Raw genomic sequence first — 9,094 nt, 5'->3', positions numbered from 1 at the left:
AGCGTTTACGTACCGTGGAAACATACCCTTATTGTTCAGGGCAAGGTTTGAGTTTGGCTCCGTTTAGAGGTAGAGTTAGGGTATGTTTCCACGGTCAGGAAACGCTGCTTTTTTGACGCTGCGCAGAGCTGCAGCGTCAAAAAAGCAGCGTCCAGATGTTCCAGCATAGTGGAGGGGATTGTATGAAATCCCGTCTCCACTCTGCGTGGAAACCCGCACGCGGCGGCCCTGCGACTCCGGACATGCTGCGCGTCTTTTCAGATCGCAGCATGTCCGTACACCTTGCGGGGACGCAGCGTCCCCGCAAGGCATATCACAGGGCCCTATAGGACAGAGCGATCATCCCGGATGTGAAGAGTTAACACATCCGGCATGATCGCGTCCCAGAAAGGGGGCGGGGCTCAGCGCCGAGCGGCTTCGCCGCTGCGGCGATACCGCCGCCCCTCCGGACCGTGGAGCCATACCCTTAGGGTATGTTTCCACGTTCAGGAAACGCTGCGTTTTTGACGCAGCGTTGAGCAGCATGCATACAAAACGCAGCATCCAGATGTTACAGCATAGTGGAGGGGATTTCATGAAATCCTGTCTCCACTATGCAGTAAAAGACGCATGCGGCACACCTGAGAAAACTCACATGCGGCGCGTCTTGTAAGAACGCAGCATGTCCTTACATTGCAGAAAAAACGCAGGTGACCTGCCAGTGACCTCAGGTGCAGATTTGGTCAGGATTTTACCTGCATAAAATCCTGACCAAATCCTGAAGCAATCCTGAACGTGGACACATACCCTAAGGGTATGTCTCCACGGTCCGGAGGGGCCGGTCCCTTCCTGGGACGTGATCATGCCGGATGTGTTAACTCTTCACATCCGGGATGATCGCTCGCTCCCATAGGGCCCTGTGATATGCCTTGCGGGGACGCTGCGTCCCCGCAAGGTGTACGGACATGCTGCGATCTGAAAAGACGCGCAGCATGTCCGGAGTCGCAGGGCCGCCGCGTGCGGGTTTCCACGCATAGTGGAGACGGGATTTCATAAAATCCCCTCCACTATGCTGGAACATCTGGACGCTGCTTGTTTGACGCTGCAGCGCTGCACAGCGTCAAACAAGCAGCGTTTCCTGAACGTGGAAACATACCCCAAGGGTATGTTTCCACGGTCAGTTTTGCTTCAGGCTTTGGTCAGGATTTTATGCAGGTAAAATCCTGACCAAAACTGAACCTGAGGTCACTGGCACGTCACCTGCGGTGTACCTGCGTGTTTTGCTCATAGTAGCAACATGCTGCGTTTCGAAAAAACGCACCACACATGCGTTTTTGCGGCAAAAACGCATGCGTTTTTTAACGCATAGTGGAGTCTGGATTTCATAAAATCCCATCCACTATGCTGTAACATCTGGACGCTGCGTTTTTGACGCTGCAGAAAAACGCAGCGTCAAAAACGCAGCGTTTCCTGAACGTGGAAACATACCCTAAGGCTATGTCTCCACGCTCAGGATGGCCGGCGGTATCGCCGCAGCGGCGAAGCCGCTCGACGCTAAGCCCCGCCCCCTTTCTGGGACGCGATGGTGCCAGATGTGTACAGTACACATCCGGGATCATCGCACCCCTCGCCATAGGGCCCTGTGATATGCCTTGCGGGGACGCTGCGTCCCCGCAAGGTGTACGGACATGCTGCGATCTGAAAAGACGCGCAGCATGTCCGGAGTCGCAGGGCCGCCGCGTGCGGGTTTCCACGCATAGTGGAGACGGGATTTCATAAAATCCCCTCCACTATGCTGGAACATCTGGACGCTGCTTGTTTGACGCTGCAGCGCTGCACAGCGTCAAACAAGCAGCGTTTCCTGAACGTGGAAACATACCCCAAGGGTATGTTTCCACGGTCAGTTTTGCTTCAGGCTTTGGTCAGGATTTTATGCAGGTAAAATCCTGACCAAAACTGAACCTGAGGTCACTGGCACGTCACCTGCGGTGTACCTGCGTGTTTTGCTCATAGTAGCAACATGCTGCGTTTCGAAAAAACGCACCACACATGCGTTTTTGCGGCAAAAACGCATGCGTTTTTTAACGCATAGTGGAGTCTGGATTTCATAAAATCCCATCCACTATGCTGTAACATCTGGACGCTGCGTTTTTGACGCTGCAGAAAAACGCAGCGTCAAAAACGCAGCGTTTCCTGAACGTGGAAACATACCCTAAGGCTATGTCTCCACGCTCAGGATGGCCGGCGGTATCGCCGCAGCGGCGAAGCCGCTCGACGCTAAGCCCCGCCCCCTTTCTGGGACGCGATGGTGCCAGATGTGTACAGTACACATCCGGGATCATCGCACCCCTCGCCATAGGGCCCTGTGATATGCCTTGCGGGGACGCTGCGTCCCCGCAAGGTGTACGGACATGCTGCGATCTGAAAAGACGCGCAGCATGTCCGGAGTCGCAGGGCCGCCGCGTGCGGGTTTCCACGCATAGTGGAGACGGGATTTCATAAAATCCCCTCCACTATGCTGGAACATCTGGACGCTGCTTTTTTGACGCTGCAGCTCTGCGCAGCGTCAAAAAAGCAGCGTTTCCTGACCGTGGAAACATACCCTAAGGGTACTGTCACACAGTGCCATTTTGATCGCTACGACGGCACGATCCGTGACGTCACAGTGATTGTATGATTATCGCTCCAGCGTCGTAGAATGCGGTCACACGTTGCAATCACGGCGCTGGAGCGATGCCGAAGTCCCCGGGTAACCAGGGTAAACATCGGGTTACTAAGCGCAGGGCCGCACTTAGTAACCCGATGTTTACCCTGGTTACCAGTGTAAAATGTAAAAAAACAAACACTACATACTCACCTGCGCGTCCCCCGGCGTCCGCTTCCTGCACTGACTGAGTGCCGGCCCTAACAGCAGAGCAGTGACGTCACCGCTGTGCTGTACTTTCACTTACGGCCGGCGCTCAGTCAGTGAAGGAAGCGGACGGCGAGGGACGTGTGACAGACATCAGAGGGTGAGTATGTGCTGTTTGTTTTTTTACATTTTACACTGGTAACCAGGGTAAACATCGGGTTACTAAGCACGGCCCTGCGCTTAGTAACCCGATATTTACCCTGGTTACCATTGTAAAACATCGCTGGTATCGTTGCTTTTGCTATCAAACACAACGATACACGGCGATCTGACGACCAAATAAAGTTCTGAACTTTAATCAACGACCAGCGACATCACAGCGGGATCCAGATCGCTGCTGCGTGTCAAACACAACGATATCGCTAGCCAGGACGCTGCAACGTCACGGATTGCTAGCGATATCGTTTAGTGTGACGGTACCTTTAAGGTACCGTCACACTAAACGATATCGCTAGCGATCCGTGACGTTGCAGCGTCCTCGCTAGCGATATCGTTTAGTTTGACACGCAGCAGCGATCAGGATCCTGCTGTGATGTCGCTGGTCGCTGAATAAAGTCCAGAACTTTATTTGGTCGTCCGATCGCTGTGTATCGTTGTGTTTGACACCAAAAGCAACGATACCAGCGATGTTTTACACTGGTAACCAGGGTAAACATCGGGTTACTAAGCGCAGGGCCGCGCTTAGTAACCCGATGTTTACCCTGGTTACCAGCGTAAAAGTAAAAAAAACAAACAGTACATGCTCACCTGCGCGTCCCCCAGCCTCTGCTTCCTGACACTGACTGAGCTCCGGCCCTGAAGTGAAAGTGAAAGCACAGCGGTGACGTCACCGCTGTGCTGTTAGGGCCGGAGCTCAGTCAGTGTCAGGAAGCAGAGGCTGGGGGATGCGCAGGTGAGCATGTACTGTTTGTTTTTTTTTACTTTTACGCTGGTAACCAGGGTAAACATCGGGTTACTAAGCGCAGCCCTGCGCTTAGCAACCCGATGTTTACCCTGGTTACCCGGGGACCTCGGCATCGTTGGTCGCTGGAGAGCGGTCTGTGTGACAGCTCTCCAGCGATCAAACAGCGACGCTGCAGCGATCGGCATCGTTGTCGCTATCGCTGCAGCGTCGCTTAATGTGACGGTACCTTTAGTGCTCAGAGCAAGGCTTGGGTTAGAGCTTAGGTTAAGGTACCTTCACACGAAGCGACGCTGCAGCGATAGCGACAACGATGCCGATCGCTGCAGCGTCGCTGTTTGATCGCTGGAGAGCTGTCACACAGACCGCTCTCCAGCGACCAACGATGCCGAGGTCCCCGGGTAACCAGGGTAAACATCGGGTTGCTAAGCGCAGGGCCGCGCTTAGTAACCCGATGTTTATCCTGGTTACCAGCGTAAAAGTAAAAAAAACAAACAGCACATACTTACATGCGTCCCCCAGCGTCTGCTTCCTGACACTGACTGAGCTCCGGCCCTAACAGCACAGCGGTGACGTCACCGCTGTGCTTTCACTTTCACTTTTAGGGCCGGCGCTCAGTAAGTGTCAGGAGGAAGCAGACGCTGGGGGACGCATGTAAGTATGTGCTGTTTGTTTTTTTTACTTTTACGCTGGTAACCAGGGTAAACATCGGGTTACTAAGCGCGGCCCTGCGCTTAGTAACCCGATGTTTACCCTGGTTACCAGTGTAAAACATCGCTGGTATCGTTGCTTTTGCTTTCAAACACAACGATACACAGCGATCGGACGACCAAATAAAGTTCTGGACTTTAAGGCCCCGTCTCACATAGCGAGATCGCTAGCGAGATCGCTGCTGAGTCACTAGTTTTGTGACGCAACAGCGACCTCCATAGCGATCTCGCTATGTGTGACACGTACCAGCGATCAGGCCCCTGCTGTGAGATCGCTGGTCGTGTCGGAATGGCCTGGACCTTTTTTTGGTCGTTGAGGCCCCGCTGACATCGCTGAACTGGTGTGTGTGACACCGATCCAGCGATGTCTTCACTGGTAACCAGGGTAAACATCGGGTTACTAAGCGCAGGGCCGCGCTTAGTAACCCGATGTTTACCCTGGTTACCAGCGTAAATGTAAAAAAAAACAAACAATACATACTCGCCTTCTGATGTCCGTCAGGTCCCTTGCCGTCTGCTTCCTGCTCTGACTGACTCCCGGCCGTACAGTGAGAAGTGAGAGCGCAGCAGTGACGTCACCGCTGCGCTCTGCTCTCAGTGTACGGCGGCTCAGTCAGAGAGCAGGAAGCAGACAGCAAGGGACCTGGACACCGAAAGGCGAGTATGTAGTGTTTGTTTTTTTTGGTAACCAGGGTAAACATCGGGTTACTAAGCGCGGCCCTGCGCTTAGTAACCCGATGTTTACCCTGGTTACCCGGGTGCTGCAGGGGGACTTCGGCATCGTTGAAGACAGTTTCAACGATGCCGAAGTCGTTCCCCTGATCGTTGGTCGCTGGGGAGAGCGGTCTGTGTGACAGCTCCCCAGCGACCACACAACGACTTACCAACGATCACGGCCAGGTCATATCGCTGGTCGTGATCGTTGGTAAATCGCTTAGTGAGACGGGGCCTTTATTCAGCGACCAGCGACATCACAGCAGGATCCTGATCGCTGCTGCGTGTCAAACTAAACGATATCGCTATCCAGGACGCTGCAACGTCACGGATCGCTAGCGATGTCGTTTCGTGTGAAGGTACCTTTAGAGCTAGATTTAGCACCCAGGGCAAGGCTTGGGTTAGGGCTCAGGTTAGGGTTAGATTTTGCACTCACAGCAGGGCTTGGGTTAGGGCTTAGGTTAGAGCTAGAGTTAGGGTACTGTCACACAGTGCAATTTTGATCGCTACGACGGTACGATTCGTGACGTTCTAGCGATATCGTTACGATATCGCAGTGTCTGACACGCAGCAGCGATCAGGGACCCTGCTGAGAATCGTACGTCGTAGCAGATCGTTTGGAACTTTCTTTCGTCGCTTGATCTCCCGCTGACATCGCTGGATCGTTGTGTGTGACAGCGATCCAGCGATGTGTTCGCTTGTAACCAGGGTAAACATCGGGTAACTAAGCGCAGGGCCGCGCTTAGTAACCCGATGTTTACCCTGGTTACCAGCGTAAACGTAAAAAAAACAAACAGTACATACTCACATTCCGGTGTCTGTCCTCCGGCGTCTCAGCTTCTCTGCACTGTGAGCGCCGGCCAGCCAGAAAGTGAGCACAGCACGTCTGACGTCACCGCTCTGCTTTCCGGCCGCTGTGCTTACACAGTGCAGAGAAGCTGAGACGCCGGGGGACAGACACCGGAATGTAAGTATGTACTGTTTGTTTTTTTTACGTTTACGCTGGTAACCACGGTAAACATCGGGTTACTAAGCGCGGCCCTGCGCTTAGTAACCCGATGTTTACCCTGGTTACCCGGGGACTTCGGCATCGCTCCAGCGCCGTGATTGCAACGTGTGACCGCATTCTACGACGCTGGAGCGATAATCATACGATCGCTGCGACGTCACGGATCGTGCCGTCGTAGCGATCAAAATGGCACTGTGTGACAGTACCCTTAGTGCTCAGAGCAAGGCTTGGGTTAGGGCTCAGGTTAGAGCTAGATTTAGCGCTCAGAGCAGGGCTTGGGTTAGGGCTCAGGTTAGAGCGAGAGATAGTGGTCAGAGCAATGCTTGGGTTAGGGCTCAGGTTAGAGCTAGAGTTAGTGCTCCGAGCAAGGATTGAGTTAGGGCTCAGGTTAGAGCTAGAGTTTGTGCTCAGAGCAAGGCTTGGGTTAGAGCTCAGGTTAGAGCTAGATTTAGCGCCCAGGGCAAGGCTTGGGTTAGGGCTCAGGTTAGAGCTAGAGTTAGCACTCAGAGAAGGGCTTGGGTTAGGGCTCAGATTAGAACTAGATTTAATGCTCCAAGCAGGGCTTCAGTTAGGGCTCACGTTAGAGCTAGAGTTAGTGCCCAGAGCAGGGTTTGGATTAGGGCTCAGGTTAGAGCTAGATTTAATGCTCAAAGCAAGGCTTGGGATAGGGTTCAGGTTAGAGCCAGAGTTAGCGCTCAGAGCAGGGCTTGTATTGGGACTCAGGTTAGAGCTAGAGTTAGCGCTCAGAGCAAGGTTTGAGTTAGAGCTCAGGTTAGGGTTGGGGCTCAAGTTGGAACTAGATTTAATGCTCAGAGCAAGGCTTGGGTTAAGGCTCAGGTTAGAGCTAGCGTTAGTACTCAGAGCAGGGCTTGGGTTGGGGCTTGGGCTCAGGTTAGAGTTAGGGCTAGAATTAGTTAGTTACTGTTCAAGTTAGGGCTAGAGTTATAGAGTTAGGTCTCAGAGCAGGGCTTGGGTTAGGGCTTAGGGTAAAGGGACTCTGTCAGCACAGAATAACTGTTCAAACCAAGTACAGTCGCTTGGTGCTTCAAGGCGAGGCCAATTATTTATATACACCTTCCCACCTGCTTGTTTTACCTCATTCTCCACCCTCCTCTGGCCCTATGAAGCCAGAGCTGTCAATTTAAAAAGAGGAGGTGGAGATAGAGGAAAAACAAACAGGTGGGAAAGTGTACATAAATGATTGGCCAAGCCATGGAGCGCCTGTTTGAACAGTTATTCTGTGCTGACAGAGCGCCTTTAAGGCTTAGGTCATGGCTTGGGTTCTGGTTAGGGCTCGAATTAGGGCCATGGTCAGGATTTGGACTCAGGTTAGGGTTAGGAGTAGGGCACTGGTTAGGGTTAGGACTCAGGTTAAGATTAGGGCCCTGGTTAGGGTGAGGACTCAGGTTAGGGTTAGGATTACAGCCCTGGTTAGTTAGGGTTAGGACTCAGGTTAGGGTTAGGATTAGGGCCCTGGTTAGGGTGAGGACTCAGGTTAGAGTTAGAGAAATCTTGTATGCAATTGTAAGAAGAGGAGATGAGAGGGGAGTAGAGAAGGAGTCTTGTGAGGTTTGGAGGTTGCGTGCAGGTAAGTACCAGGAAAGGAGGTCACAGATGTATGGAGGAGATCGGTTGTGGATGGCTTTGTATGCTATGGTTAGGGTTTTGAACTGGAGTCTCTGGGTAATGGGGAACCAGTAAAGTGATTGACAGAGGGGAAAGGCTGGGGAATAGCGGGGGGATAAGTGGATTAGTCAGAGACCAGATTTTAGAATAAATTGGAGGGGTGCGAGAGTGTTAGAAGGGAGGCCACAAAGCAGGAGGTTGCAGTAGTCCAGGCTGGAGATGATGAGGGCATGGACTAGGGTTTTTGCAGATTTTTGGTTGAGGAATGTATGGATTCGGGAAATAATTTGGAGTTGAAGTCGGCAGGAAGTGGAAAGGGCTTGGATATGTGGTTTGAAGGAGAGATCAGAGTCAAGGATTGCCCCGAGGCAGCGAGCTTGTGGGACTGGGGAGAGTGAGCAACCATTAGGTTAGGGTTAGGATTACGATCCTGGTTAGGGTGATGACTCAGGTTAGGTTAGGACTAGGATTAGCGGCCTGGTTACTGCTCAGGCTAGGGCTAGAGTTTTAGAGTTAGGACTCAGAGTAGGGCTAGGGCTCAAGTCATGACTAAGGTTAGGGATAGAGTTATCTAGTTAGGGCTCAGAGCAGGGCTTGGGTTAGAGCTCTGGGTTGGGTTGTGGTATTTAAGTAGGTACATAAATAAAAAAGTATATATAACAAGGTATATATTTTTTTAAATTGTATGTTGGATTTCAGCTACAATAAGCAGGAGAAAACTAGAGGACCAAAGGGCAGACTATACTTACATTAATATTTTCCTAAAATACAATACATGTGCTTGGGGATAAGGTATTCAATACTGGACTGGTGGAAAGGGCTCCAGAGAACTACAGGTCCACTGTTATGGGGTGTGAAATACTCGCCTTACCCCGGGGGCTGATAGCCCACACTATGCCAATGTATTGAGGGTGTCTGTAAAGATGGCCATATTGGTGGTCACCCAGCTTTTCCCGGGACTCTAATGGTAAATCTGCTCAGTTATATAGCACGGCGGCAATATTCATAGCCACCCAGCTTTCCCAGAGTTGGACATAACAAAGAAGCCACAGTCCCATGACCACGGTCAATCATTGGCGGGTGACGGTACAGTGTGTTTGCAGACAGCAGACCTGTCGCCAGGAATGTGCATACTCCCTGCGCTAATCTCCTTTACTGTAATTGCAGTCCTGTCCTGGAAATCTCCCAGGGTTAATAATTGTCGTGTTCTTCCTGGAGATGAATCAGTCATATTGTGCCAGGAA

The sequence above is a fragment of the Ranitomeya variabilis genome, chromosome 4 (assembly GCF_051348905.1).
Source record: "Ranitomeya variabilis isolate aRanVar5 chromosome 4, aRanVar5.hap1, whole genome shotgun sequence".
NCBI classification, from domain to species: Eukaryota; Metazoa; Chordata; class Amphibia; order Anura; family Dendrobatidae; genus Ranitomeya; species Ranitomeya variabilis.
Note: the sequence above shows the minus strand (reverse complement) of the source record.